A 15,000-nucleotide genomic window follows, 5' to 3' on the forward strand; every position below is an offset into this window, starting at 1 on the left:
GCCGTCTGCTTCCCCTGCTTTACTGTTTATCCATTAATCTCATCCAGTTATTTATCCTGGTTCAGAAATTCAGTCATTCTTCTTTTATGTTTCTTTACTGTCATCCTCACTGTCCTTCTTTTTACGGGTCCATTCTTCCTTCCTCATATTTCCCGTCTTCCGTCCTCCACTCATTTCCTCCTACCTTTCTTCCTCTCTTCCTTCTCTCCTTCCATCCTGCCCTTTCCAAAACCACCCTCTTCTCTCTCTCTCTCTCTCTCTCTCTCTCTCTCTCTCTCTCTCTCTCTCTCTCTCTCTCTCTCTCTCTCCTCCCACTTTTTCTCTTCCCTACCTCCTCCCCCCCTACCCCCATCCTTCGTCCGTCTTCCCTCCCTCCTACCCTACTTTGCATATCTTCTTTCTTTCTCCTTCCTTCATCATCTATCTCTCCTTCCCTCCCTCTTTTCCCTCATCATCTCTTCTTCCTTCCTTCTTGCACCTTCCCTCCCTCCCTCTTTCCCTCACATTCTCCTTGTCTGCCTCACCTCTTACTCTTCCCTCCCTCCTTCCTTCACTTTCCCACTCTCCCTCCTTCCCTCACATTCTCCCTGTCTCCATCACCTCTCACTCCTCTCTCCCTCACCCTTCTGTCCACTCTCCCTCACCCTTCTCTCCCTTCCTCCCTCCCTCTTCTCTCCCTCTCTCCTTCCCTGTCTCACCTGCTCTCCTCTTCCTTCCCCGAGGCTACCAATCTGCATCTATATTTAAGTAAAGACCGCTGCCCACCTCAAGCACTGGCCAGCCCCACTCACACGAGCAAGGGGTAGGTGAGTAGGTAGGTAAGTTGTAAGTGGGAGTTGTTGGGTAAGTGGTTGGCTAGGTGGGTAAGTGTAGTGCTGATGGATAGATGGGATGCAGGTGGGTAGGTGGGATGTAGGTACTGTAGGTAGCTGAGGTGTAAGTGGGAGCTGTTGGGTAAGTGCAGTATTTGTGGGTAGATGCACTGGAGATGGTTAGGGATGTGAGGTATATATGATACCTGCGAAAATGGTGGTTAGAGGGGATGCTGGTGGGAGTAGGTGAGTGGATAGGTAAGCTGCAGGAGGGAAGGTGGATAGAAAGGGTGTAGATGGGTAGGTGAATAGGTAGGTGGGGTGCAGATGGGTGGGTAAAAGTGGGGTGAAGGGAGGAAGCTGGGTAGGGTAGTTGCAGGTGGGTAGAGAACATAGCTATAGTTGTATGTAATCAGGTGTAGAATATTTACGGGTGAGAGGACCTAAGTTAATATTTTCTCCTCATCCTCATACGACTTTATTCCCTCCGTCCGACATAGTAGCCCTATTTCTTAAGACTTCTGTGGAGATTTCTTAAGACCCCTTCATTAGCGATTTATTTTACACATAACACCGTTTTTTGTGTACTGTTTATACCTTTTTAATGCATACCATCCTCTCTCAACGCAATCTACACTCCAGTTTCTACTTCTTCTTCCTTTATATCTCTCCATCCCTCCCCTTTTTTCCTCACCTTCTCTCCCTCCCTCATTCTTTCATCTTTCCTCCCTCCGTTCTCATTTTCTCTCCTTCTCTCCCTCCTCTTCCCTCACCTCTGGGATAAATTTAACCTTATATTCCTCTCTCTACACTCTCTTACCTTCCAATTTCTTCCACCCCTCTCTCCTGTACCCTCTCTAAACCCCGCTGGTCTAGGTCTATTGTGCTCCTAAATTTACCTCCTCTCTCCTTAACTGTCTCCTCTTCTCTCCGTATCATCCCTACACCCCTCCTCCTTCTCTCCTCATCCCTCCATCATCCCCCTCCGCCCCTCACCCCTCCGTTGATAATAGGTGGGAGAGATGGAGGGGAGACTCTCTTTTATCCTTTTGATTATCCCGTCCATCACCTTCCCCCCTTGGTAGCTGAGATACATAATGTGATTACTGTATGTGCTGTAATATAGAGCCCGGGACCCATACGGTACGCTCTCTCTCTCTCTCTCTCTCTCTCTCTCTCTCTCTCTCTCTCTCTCTCTGTTCCTATTTTAGCATCACTGTCTATATTCCATCCACCTTAATTAGGCTACATATTTTATCCATTTACAGCTTATTTTCGTAGCTCAGTGGCGGAATAAGACACCAATACGGCTCTACATCCTGTCCAGTCCATAGCACTTCTTCGTGACTAGCATCATATACGTGTCCCTTTCTCACTGCAGCTCAGCATTCAAGATGGAGAGACAGCAATTTTAGGCACCAAGTTAAAGTGGACGAAGCATAATACCAGGCAGTGGCGATCTTGTTGAGACCACCTGTAGTATTATTTTCTTTTCAGGAATTGAGCATCACGTGGGAGGATTGGTTAGGAGAAGGGCCGCCTCCCCATCTCCCATTCGTGACCTTTCTCCCGTTCGTGTCTTGACGGGGGGCTCGAAACCAGGGCTCCGTGGTCGCAAGGTAAGTAGCCTGTTCCCTAAGCTGTGTTAGTCCCTTAAAGTTAGGTTAGGTTAGATCAAGTACGTTTGGTTGAGGTTAGCTTAAGTTAGGTAGGGGTTAAGTTAGATTAGGTTAAGTTAGGTTAGGTTAGTTAAGTGCGATGACATGTTTTTGGTTTTAATCAAGACTCTTACGATTTTTTTCAACTTAAGAAATATGTGTGATAGTGGTTTGGGGGTAAATAAAGGCTTTGTCTAACGCCCCTAGTTAGAAAAGGAAGAGGAAGAGAAGGAGGAGGAGAAGGAAGTGGATGAAGAGGAAGAGAAGGAGTACGAGGAGGAAGAGGAGGAGGAAGTGGAAGAAGAGGAGGAGGAGAAGGAGAAGGAGAAAACTTAAAATCAGTGCCTATCGATTCTTGAAGGTCATTAAGCCAGTCAGATATTACGAAACCATTATCTTCCCTAAGAATACGGCATGCAACAATCAAACTTATATCCAGGTCCCTAATAATTGTACTGCTTAGTGAACGGGGATAAGAAGGAATAGCTGAGATGAGTGGGAGGTGGGAGAAGGATGGGAAGATAGGGGGGCAAGAATATAGTGCAGGGTGGAGGATAGTGGGAAGTAAAATAAGGGTGGGGCGGGGTGGAGAAGGATAGGGAGAGATGAAATGAGGGTGGGGTGGGGTGGAGAAGGATAGGGAGAGATGAAGTGAGGGAGGGACGGGGTGGAGAGGGATAGGGAGAGATGAAATGAGGGTTGGACGGGGTGGAGAAGGATAGGGAGAGATAATATAGGGCAGGACAGGGTGGAGGAGGATAGTGGAGGAGGAGAGTTTGTGAGATGGTGACAGGATAGGGGGAGTTTAGTCGGATGGAAGAGAGAGAGAGAGAGAGAGAGAGAGTGAGAGAGAGAGTAGGGAGAAATTATGTGAGGTTACTGAAAGCGTAGTGTAAGATAGAAAATGAGAGACAGTATGGAGGAGAATAGAAAGTAGTGGAAAGTTAATGGTAGGATAGTGGAAGGATAGTAGATTACTGTGGGTGGATAATGGGGGAGATAGTGGGAGATAAAATGAAGTAGGGCATCGTGTTGGGGCTGAAGAGGGCTGGGCTGGGCTGGGTGGGGCTGGAGGAGGCGGTGAGGCGGAGCGAATTAGGGCTGGGTGGAGCTAGGTGGACTAGGACTGGGTGGTGGGTGGGAAGCAGGTAGGTGGATACAGGATAAGGACAGTTGGACCAGGTGAATTGATTTGGGCGAAGGAGAAGGTGGAGGACCCAAGTGGAGTGATGGAAAAAAGTGGATGGGTTGAATATCGAGGTGGGAGAGAGGCAGGTGGATGGATGTGGATGTGGGTTAAGGATGGGTGAGAGAGAGAAGCGGGTGGACAGATGTGGATAAGGATGTGTGAGAGAGAACCAGGTGGATGGATGTAGGATAAGAAACAAGGATGGGCGTGGGGAGGAAAAGAGGGTGGGACAAGGCGAAACTGAGTGGGACGTCAGAAGTGGGCGGAGCGAAATATATATAAAAGAGCCTAAATAAATGTAATCTGAGTAATTAACTGGGCGGGGTGAAAAGAAAAGTGGGCGGGGTAGCATATAACTGGGCGAGGTTAGATAAAACTGGGCGGGGTTGGATAAAACTGGGCGGGACAGGACAAGGGTGGGGCGGGCTGGGGCGGAGCAAGGCGCACCTTTGTCTCTGGCGACCTCCCACCCAACCTTTACCCCCATCCTACCGCATCTCACCCCACCCCCTGTACCACACCCCACTCACACACCACACCCCAACCTACTAAGCTCCACCTTCCCCCACCTCACTCCAGCGCATCTTCCCCCAGCTGCACACCACACCCACACCCCACACCATTTCTCCCCACCACACATCACCCCTCCTCACTCCACAACGCACCCCAACTCCACCACACCCCACTCGACCCCTGCCCATCCCACAACACCACACCCACCATATCGCACCCCCACACCCCGCCCGACCCGTCTCCATTACACACCATCCCACTCGACCCCTGCCCAGCCCACACCACTACACCCACCATATCGCACCCCTACATCCCACCCCACCCGACCCCTCTCTATCACACCCCACCCCACCAAGCATCCCCCACTCCCCATCTCCCCACTTCACCCCCTCAGTCTTTTACCTGTGGGATTTAAAGGAGAAAACGCGAGAAAGCTTAGGCCAGATTCACAAACACACCTACGATCAAGCTACCTGTCATTCTTTTTAATTGCAGGTGCAACAAGACAAGGGAAGGCTCTAAGCTCCCCTCTTCTTGTCCTTCCTACAATTAAAAGTCTCAGTATCACGACAATTTTCCCCTTGTGTCTAAGATTCCTTTTGCAGGAAAGGCAAGATGAGGAGGGTTCACGATCTTTCAAAGTCTAGTTCTTCCTGGGGAAAAAAAAGAAGAGAAAGAATCATAAATATGACAGGGAGCCGATTGTAGTTTCTTTGTGAATGTGGACTCCTTGCGGTGCCAGGGGACGGCGCCCCGAGCCTCCGCCTCATTCATAAGTGCTGTCTCGGTGTTAAGGCTAGTGAAGGAGGCAGAGGAATGGAGAGAGAGAGAGAGAGAGAGAGAGAGAGAGAGAGAAAGAAAGAGAGAAAACACTATGGATAGAACAAAAATAAGAAACTTAAAGAAAACGAAACTGAACTCTTAAATTGGTTCATTGTTGTATTTGGTTCCGCATACATTAACACACACACACACACACACACACACACACACACACACACACACACACACACACACACACACACACACACACACACACACACACACACACACACACACACACACACACACACACACACACACACACACACACACACACACACACACACAATTTTCCAAGGATAGTAAGCCACCCTAGTCCCCTTTCCCCCAACATAAAGAATTAAATGAGCAGGATCCATGATTAGGAAGAGGGAAGTAAGTCATCATTATCATCATCATCATCATCACCATCACCCAATTATTTCTCACTTCCAAGAATGGATTGAGGGTGAACCAGAAACAAAGCAGTGAAATCCGTCCATATATACAGCGGGTCCATCAGTGCAGTATATTTCCCCGTATTTTCCTGGGTGAGTGCAATAGGCGTTGGTATCGTCGCTGTGAAAATATGAATTGTCGGAAGAGCAGCAAGGGCCGACTGGGATTTCGCTGTGATCCGAGAGACTAGGCCGCTAAACTCCCCTCCCCCTTCCCTGCCCCAACCCCCAAACCCCCTCTTCTGTCCCTCACATCCGCCCTCTTCAACCCCCCCCCTCCTCAACTTCCACTCATCACCTCCCCCTGTCACCTCCCTCTCCCAGACATTTCCCTCTCACCCCCTCTCTACTCCCACAACCCCACACCCTCATCTCTTTGTCTTCTGTTTCTCTTCCTATGCATCCCTCTTCTCTCTCCCGAACTCCCACTCCTTAACCCCCCCTTCTCACCCTCTCTCCCCCACCTTTCCTTCTCCCCCGCTTTCTCCTCTCCCCCACCCCACCCATTGTTTTATTCCTGTCCCACCTCTTCCATCTTCTAATTTCTCGTCCCCTCATACACCTTCTGTCTTTCATCTCCTTCTTCCTCTTTTCTTCCTCATCTTGTTTTAACTTATTGGTTTTTCTGAAGTCTTTTGTTTTCTTTTAATTCCGTCACTACGATGGGATCTTTTTGCATCTGTTATCGCGAACACAAAAGCTGGATGTGTGTGTGTGTGTGTGTGTGTGTGTGTGTGTGTGTGTGTGTGTGTGTGTGTGTGTGTGTGTGAGAGAGAGAGAGAGAGAGAGAGAAACACACACACACACACATACACATTTATGCCACCTCCTCTGCCCCTCCTTCTCCTCACCCCTCACCTCACCGCTCCCTCCCTATCTATCTATCTTTCCCCTCGCTCAATTAACCTTCCCCTTTTCATCTTTCTCACCCCTCTGTCGACCCTCACCCCCTCCCGTCTCCTCTGTCTCTTGCTCTACATTCATTCCACACCTCTCGCCTCCCATCCCACCCTTCCATAACCTCATCCCGTAGTACCTTTCATCCTTTTTTGATCTCACCCCTACAGCTGTCAGTCCATCTTCCTTTCTTTTCCTTTCTCAGTTGTCAGTCTTTTTTTATTAGTTTTCTTGCCTCTTGATCCTTTCCTGATCTTTGTGTCTTTCTCTCCTCGTTTCCAAATTCGTTCCATTCTTTTATTTTTAAGGCCTGTATTCACTTCGAGTAAGGAGGTTCCCCAGCACCTCTTCCTTAGCGATTTATTTTCCAAACTACCCATTAATATCCTGGGTTTTTTTTCTTATATCTTTTTAATGTCAGCACAGATTGCATGAGTAACACACAAGAGTAACGGAGCAAATTCAGAAATAAACAGGTAAGGAAGAGGTGTTTGTAAGCTTCCTAACCGCACCAGAATACCGCCTTAGACTAATTTCATTCTCTTAGGGGAGTCGGTGGTGTATTGGTTAGCACATTCAGCTCGTAACTAGTAGAACCCGGGTTCGAATATCGAGCCGATCAGAGTATTGGATAGAGTTTGTTTCTCACTTGTTCTTGTTCGTCCAGTTGTACAATTAGGGACCCAGATATCACATCGTCGGTTGAGGTTTGTGTTCTAGGGGAAGATTGAGCCTTAGAAAAATTGATTGTCCGCCTAATAATCCTATAGTGTAGTTCACAGGTGTTAATCTAAAGCCTCCTCATCTCTCTCTCTCTCTCTCTCTCTCTCTCTCTCTCTCTCTCAGCTCCCAGAATCATTCAACACTTCTACTTGTCTCATTTCAATTTTTTCCCCCTCCTGTTTTTCGTTTCTCTCTCTCTCTCTCTCTCTCTCTCTCTCTCTCTACTTCCCCTGCGTATCCCTGTCTCTCAGATTCGCTCAACTCTTACTCGTCCAGATATCTTTTCACTCTTTTTCTCCTATCTCTTTCTCTACTTATCATTCTCTTAATCTCACTCGTCGAAGTATCATCACGCACGTTCTCTCCCATGCTTTTCTGTTCACCCTGACAATCTTTGTATTTAGATTAGTTCAGGTGTTCGTTCTTCAGAATCTCATCTCGCTCTTCTTCGCCCTTACTCGGCTTCTCCTTCGTGTCTCTCTTGCAATTCATGTCCTCCTTTCTGCAGCAACCTGTTCCCTCTCCCTCATTTCTTGCACCTCTTGCCCTCAACCTCCTTTTCCTCCACCTCCATCCCTTGTAAGTTGCTCTCAACCTCCTCATATTCTTCCACCATCCCTTGTACCACTCGCCCTCAACCTCCTCTTCCTCTTCATCCCATGTACGTCGCCCTCAACCTCCTCTTCCTCCTCCTCCATCCCTTATACCTCTCGCCCTCAACCGCCTCTTCCTTCTTCACCGTCCCTTGTCTAGCCCATCTGTCCCCCACCTGACTCTTACCCATTATATGCCTTCATTATGCCTCCTCTCCTTTGTCCTATCCCTTCTTGCTTCTCTCAGTTCTTCTAGCCACTGCCTTCAGGCCCTGGATATCCCTCCCTCCCTGTTCTCTCATGCTATTTACTTCAAGGATCACGATTCACTTGTCCCCCCATCCCTCACCTATCCTCTCTTACTCCCTTCCCTTTCCCTTCACCCATCTTCTGCTTTGCTATCCATGTTTTTAGCTGGTAGATTAGATTTGTTAGTTACAGCCTTCCCTATGACAAACAGCCACGAAAGGGCCAACGGGTCTCTTGTCGTTTGCTTTCCTTTGTGCTCCTTTGTACCTTTCACTCTCTCTATCCCTCTACATTCGTTTTCCATGTTCATCTCACTCTTTTTCTCCTTTTCTCTTCCCATTCCTTCACTTCTCCCTCTATTCCCTCTCATCTCATTCTGTCACTTATCTCCTCCTCCTCCTCCTCCTCCTCCTCCTCCTCCTCCTCCTATCCTTTCACCCCCTTAGCCTCTCTCCCTAACCCTCGTCACCAGAGCCCCTGTCCATCCCCTGCTTACTCCCCCGGTCTCTATTCCCTACTCTCTTGCCTCTCATCCTCGCCCCCTCCTCTTTACTCCCACCTTTCTAACTCTTCTTTCCTTCCCCCCTCCCTTCACAAACCTCTCCACCCACCTTCCCTTTCCTCAGTTCCTTACGTCCCCTTTCATCCCCCTCCCCCTCCCTCACAAGTTCCCTCCCCCTTCTCTTTTCCTCACAGCCTCCTCAAGCTCCCCCATCCCCCTTCTTCCATCCCTCACAACTCCCAACAACTTCCACCCCCTCTCCTATCCCCCAGTCCCTCCACAACCTCCCCTCCCCTTCCCAAGTCTCTCACAGCTCCCTCAGACTCCCTCTTCCCCTTTCCTCACTCCCCTCTAACGGCCCTCTCCTTCCCCTCCTCTTCCCCAGTCCCTCACAGGTCCCTCCAACTCTCCCTTCCCTTTCCCCCACTCCCCTCTGACACCCCTCTCCCTCCTCCCCCCTCCCGCCCTCACAGCCCGCCTCACTCAACATCTGGCAACAGGTGGCAATCGGGCTTTTAACAGACAATGCGAAAAAAGGATAATGCGCTTATACCTCGGCCCCCGGCTGGGCTTCGCTCCGTGCCACATTGTTTCGTCCGCCGGGCTGTTCCACAAGGCCCAAGCGAACGGGGGAGGCCCCGGAGCATTGCCCGTTCCCCCAGTACACCTGTGAGGGCTTTAAGGAGGAGTATAAGGAAGATGACTCTGCTTTTGCAAGTCCTTGAGGAGGTGGTGACAGACGATGACACACAAGAGCGACGAACCGGGGATGGAGCGAGTGAGAGGGCGAGGGGATGGACGAGGGGAGGGGAAGGGGGGGACGCCATCCCCGAGTGAAAGCCTGTGGGTCATTTTGCGTGAGGGGAAAATCTGCCTCTGATACAGTTTTTGGGAAATAATGTAGAGACCATGATTTTACCGGGAGCCTGAATCACCGGGCCGTCCAGGGATAATACAATTTTCTACCCGTGTAATTTGAATCAGCGGCCGAATGTGGGAATTTAGTCCTGTTGGTTAACTTTTTTGTTTTGAACTCAATTAAGCTGATAAAGGAATTGAGAGCACAATATTTATTTACAGCGCGGAGAGAGAGAGTGTGTGTGTGTTAGGGGGTGAGGGGGCCCTTCGGGATGTGAAGTTTAAGTTGCGTGCAGTGTGTGTGTGTGTGTGTGTGTGTGTGTGTGTGTGTGTGTGTGTGTGTGTGTGTGTGTGTGTGTGTGTGTGTGTGTGTACGTAGACCTGGACGGCCGCACCACTATATTGATTGTTGCAGCTTAGCCCTAGTAGAGAAAGGGGAGTTAGGAAGATCGTGAGAGAGAGGGAGTTAGGGAGGTTGTGCGGGAGAGGGAGTTAGGAAGGTGGTGAGGGGGAGAAGTTAGGAAAGTAGTGAGAGGGAGGGGGGTTAGAAGGTGGTGAGGTGGAGGGGGTTAGGGTGGTAGTGAGAGGGGAAGGGTTAGGAAGGTGGTGAAGGGGACGGAGTTAAGAGGGTGGTGAGGAAGAGGGGGTTAGGGTGGTGGTGAGAGGGCGCTAGGAAGGTGGTGAGGGAGAGGGAGTTAGGAAGGTGGTGAGGAAGGTGGTGAGGGGGAGGGGTTAGGAAGGTAGTGGGAGAGAAGTTAGGAAGGTAATAAGGAGTAATGAATCAGGAAGGTGCAATAGGTAGGAGTGGACAGTGAGGGTTAGGAGGGTGATGTGGTTATGAGGATAGTAATGAGGGTGAAGAACTTGGTGTGGGTTAGGGAGGTGGTGAAGTGAACAAGTGTGGGTTAAGATGGTAATGAAATGAGCAAGTGTGAGTTAGGAAGGCAGTAAAATAGAAAAGAAAAGTGATTTAATGGGGAACTGGGGTTAGGAAAGTAGTGAGGGTGGATGAGTAGGATCTAGAAAAGGATATTATTTATTTTATTATTCAGTTATTTATTGACACCAGGTAAGAGTAGTGAAGGGGGTTCATGAGGACTACAACCGTCCCTTCGGATTTCTTTCCTGAGCTGAATAAAATCGTCTGGAGATGGCAAGGAGGAAATTAAAATCGCGTCATCGTAGTAAATAAAGGAAAGACACAGATAAGATGAACTGATATGTCTTAATTCCTTCAACCTGAGGACATGTTCTTTATTCTAGTCTTGCTATCTCCAGACGATTTTATTCAGCTTAGAGAGTTTTCGAGCTAGAAGGTTTAATTACACCAAACTGAATGAAACCGTACTGAAGAGGACATTGACAAGAGGGTGAAAAGGAGTAAGGGAAAACAGAGGATAAAAGGAGGGAATGCAGAAGAGGGAGTAAATGAGGGAGTAGAGAAGAGGATAAAGAACAGAGCAGAGCGGGAACTAAGAAGGTAGCAGTGTAAAAAAGGGAGAGAGAAAAAAAAGGAATAGAGAAGAGTGGAATAAAGAGTGAAGGACATGAGCTAAATTAGAAGGAATGTAAAAAGGAGTAGAGAAGTAGGAGAGATGAAGTATGAAGGAGAGGAGGAGATAAACAGGGGGAGGGCTTGGGGTATAGAGGAGAGGGAGAGAAGCCTAGGATGTTGAGAAGTTGCCAACGTCAGGTATTGGGAAGGGGAAAGTTGAGGGCGCTGGGAAAGTAAACATTAGGAAGTGTTGTAAGTGTTTAAGTACCTGAGGGAAAGCAGGTGGGCAAGAGGTGAATCAAGAGGAGCGGGAAATGAGGAAAGTCAGGTAACAGGAAGAGGAGGAGAAAGAGTGTGGAAATTACGAATCTTAAGAATGTGAAAGTGTATTTGTTGTTTTTAGGAATTTAGGGAATGAAGGTGGACAAAAGAGAGTTGAAGAAGAGTGGAAAACCAGAGTGAAATTGTAGAATGAACGGAAAGAGTGTATGACTGGAGAAATGAGCATATATCTGAGTGCCATCGGAGGCTGTAAATAAAAGTGATTTGTATAAGAAGCTGTGGGAGTGTAAATAGACAAGAGGGAGACCAAAAGGAGTGGAAAGTCAGGGAAACCAGAAAATGTAAAGAAGAAAAGGGGGAGTATGCAGCTGAAATGGTGGACACAGAGGCTTAAAGTGTCCAAGATTTCTGTAAACATAATGGACTGTGTAGAGGGACGACAGAAAATAGCTCAGGAATAGAAGAATGAGATGAAAATATACAAGGTAGGAGGAAGAGTGAGTAGCTGTTGAGATGAGTATAGTAATCTGAGAGCCACTATGCAGCTGTAGAGATGAGCATAGTAATCTGAGAGCCACTGGAGTCTGGAAACATAGTATATAATGCATTTTTGTAAATAGATGGAGGAAACAGGTGAGCAAGAGATGGAAAACAGGTGGGCAAGAGAGAGAGAGAGAGAATCAGAAACTATTTGACAGAGAGAAAATCAGTAGTGAGAGGATCAAGAAAAATCAGAATGAGAAGAATTAGGAATAACTTATTGGGACAGAATCAACGACAAAGAATCACAAATCTATAGTGTGGAAGGAAGAGAGTCAGACACGAATCAGCAGTGAATAAAATAAGAATCAAATCAGCAGAGAAGAAAATCAGGATCGAATCAACAGGGAAAAAAATCAGGATCGAATCAGCAGGAAAGAAAATCAGGATTGAATCAGCAGAGAAGAAAATCAGGATCGAATCAACAGGGTAAAAAATCAAGATCGAATCACCAGGGAAAGAAATCAGGATCGAATCAACAGGGAGGACAATCAGGATCAAATCAGCAGCTAAGAGGAGAATAAGGTCGAATAAGCAGCATGGAAGCGAATCAGAGTCGAATTTTGAAGAAGGAGAATCAGTCGAATCACCAAGAAAGAGAATCAGAGTCGAACCAGCAGCCGGGACGAGAATCAGAGGAGCAAGAGGAGAGCGCAGGGAGGCGGGGGCCGGATGAGAGTAGTGAACAGATACGGCTCAACAGACGACCACTCCCAGCGATGAATTATGAGAGAGTGAGTACCATTGTGGGCTTGTGTTATTCATGTCAGCGGCAGTGGTAGTACGGTGTCGAGGCCTGCTACCCCACCTTTACTATTACTACTGCTCACGTTCGAGGGAGTGGATCAGCAGGTGGTGGAGCGAGTTATGAGATTGTGCGTGGAGTGGTTGGGCTGGTGGAGTCGGGGGTGAGATGGTATTGTTGTGAGTGGAGTGGTGAGGGTGTGGATTTGCATGTGGTGGTGATGGCTCAATTTGTGGGGCTGGTTAGATTGATATGGGGCGTGGATGAGCAGATGTTAGGGTGGTGGATTAAGCTGTGGAGTTGTGAGTGGAATGGTGGTGTTGTGTTGCTGTGGGTGGAGTGCTGGTGTTGTAGTGGTGTGGAGGAAATAGCAGGATTCGGTGGAATAATGTGGATGGTGATGGGAAGTGGTGGTGGTGGTGTGGTGTTATACGAGTAGGTGATGCGGTGTTGCAGGTCGTGTGATGGTGGGTGTTGCTGTAATATTGTGAGTAATATGATGGTCTTGTGGTGATGGTATGGGTGAGGTGATGCTGATGTGGGTGATGATGTGGTGGTGATGTTGTGAATATAGTAACCGAAGTCTGACTGTTTGCTCTCCTTTGTACCCTTTTGCTTAGAGTGAATGATTGTTTCCCTTTGGACTCCTTTGGACTCCACAGAGAGATGAAGGGCCAGGGGAGAATTTACCGAGGTATGTAAGTGGACAAAGGAATGCCATGCAGAAGATATTAGGAATGTTTTTAAGATCAACATCGGGGACAAAACATGCACCGGCCGGTTAAAGTTTGACGACTTGTGCTCCAGAAAGTGAAAAAGATTTGGTCCGGAAAGAGTTGTACATGAGTGAACCCAGCGTAGTATTTAATGCTGGTTCAGGCGAGGGTAGGGAAGAAACGAGGCAGGGGAAGGGACTGCAAAGGAAGGAGCAGGAGCAGTGCCGGGGCAGGGACGGTGCCGTGGCAGGGGTTGGGAAGTGCAGGTGCAGTGTCTGGTCAGGGATAGGGAAGGGATAGGTGCAGGGTCGGGGCAGAAGAAGTTTTGGGCTTGGATCAGTGTCGGGGCTGGGGTAGTGTCGGGGCAGGGACAGTATCGGGGCAGGGGTAGGAAATGGACGGGAGCAGTGTCTGAGCAGGGGTAGGGAAGGGACAGGGGCAGTGTTGGAGCGGCAAGGAGACAGGGAAGGGGCAGGGCGGGGCGGGGCGGGGCGGGGCAGTGAAGAAGGGCAGATTGGATCAGGAGTTATTGTTTGATCGGCTCAGGTTGACGTGGGAGCGAGTGTGTTTACAGTGAGATGAACCTGACTCCCTTCATTCTGCCCACTCTTTTACATTATTGTTTTTCATGGGGCGTCACTCATTTCTTGTCTTTTATTCACTTGTTTTGGGCCATTATTTCCTTTTCTTCAGCACAGTTAGGGACGTGGATATGAAATCAATTGTTGCGGATCATTTTCTGGGGGAAGAGTAAGACTTTGCATAACTAGGCCGTCTGGGGCACATAGGTGGGGAAGTTGAAGGACGTTGGTGATGATAGTGATGGTGACGAGAGTGATGGTGATGGTTGTGGTGATGGTGACGGTGGTTATGGTAATGAAGGTGCTGCTGAAGTAGGTCATTGATGATGATGACATTGATGGTCGGGGTGATGATGGTAATGGTGATAGTGATGGTTGGGGCAGTGATGGTAGTGTTGGTGATGCTACTTTCGGGATGATGATTATAATGATGATGATGATGATGATGATGATGATGATGACGGCCATATGAACCACCGTACGTAATGATGATGATATATTTTTTTGAACTTGCAGGATATTTGCAATTTTCCTTACTATTCTTTTTTCATTTTTTAACTCTCTCTCTCTCTCTCTCTCTCTCTCTCTCTCTCTCTCTCTCTCTCTCCGCATTTTGTCTCCCTCTTTCCTCCCTCCCTCTCCCCCTCCCCCTCCCTCCCATTTTCCCTCCCCTCCTACTAATGTTCCTTCTCCCACAGGGCCTCCTGACCTTCCTCTCCCCCTCCCTGTTACCCAAATGCACGGAAAACAAGAGTCATAATTTCCTCCCCTCCCCCCCTGACCTGCCCACCACCTGCTGCTTTTCCTTTCCCCCTCCCCATTCCCCCTGCCCTTTCCCCTACCTCTCCGCTGCTCCCCTACTTCTTACCTTAGCCCTCTGTCCCCTTTCCTTCCCCCATCTCTATTCTCTCCCCTGCCCCTTCCCCTTCCCTCCCCCTCTCCTCTCCCTTATTCTCCTCTTTTCCCTTTCTTCTTCCAACATCCTGCCTCCCCTTTACTTTCCCCCTCCTCTTTCCCTTACCTACTCACCCCCCTCTGCTTCCCCTCCACCTCCCCCAACCCTCCACCTGCTGCTTTCCTCCCTCTCTCCTCCCTTGTTTTCCCCTTCCCCTCCCCCGGCCCCTGCCTGCCACCTGCCGTTTTCCACTCCTCCCCCTTGTCTCCAAACCCACCCCATGCCTTGTCCCTCCTTCCTCCCTCCCCTCCTCCCTCTCTCCCCTCCCCTTCTTCCCCCTCCCTGCCCATCATCTGCCTTATTCCTCCCCCTCCCATCTTCACCATCATAAAATTCGCCACTCTTCCCCCTACCTTCTTCCTCCTTCCCCTCCACCTTTCCTCCACCCATTCCCTTTTCCCCTTTTTCCCTTCACAACCCCTCCTCTCCTCCC

Source organism: Coenobita brevimanus, chromosome 51, assembly GCF_032717465.1.
Source record: "Coenobita brevimanus isolate Jiangsu-jjx chromosome 51, ASM3271746v2, whole genome shotgun sequence".
Taxonomy (NCBI): domain Eukaryota; kingdom Metazoa; phylum Arthropoda; class Malacostraca; order Decapoda; family Coenobitidae; genus Coenobita; species Coenobita brevimanus.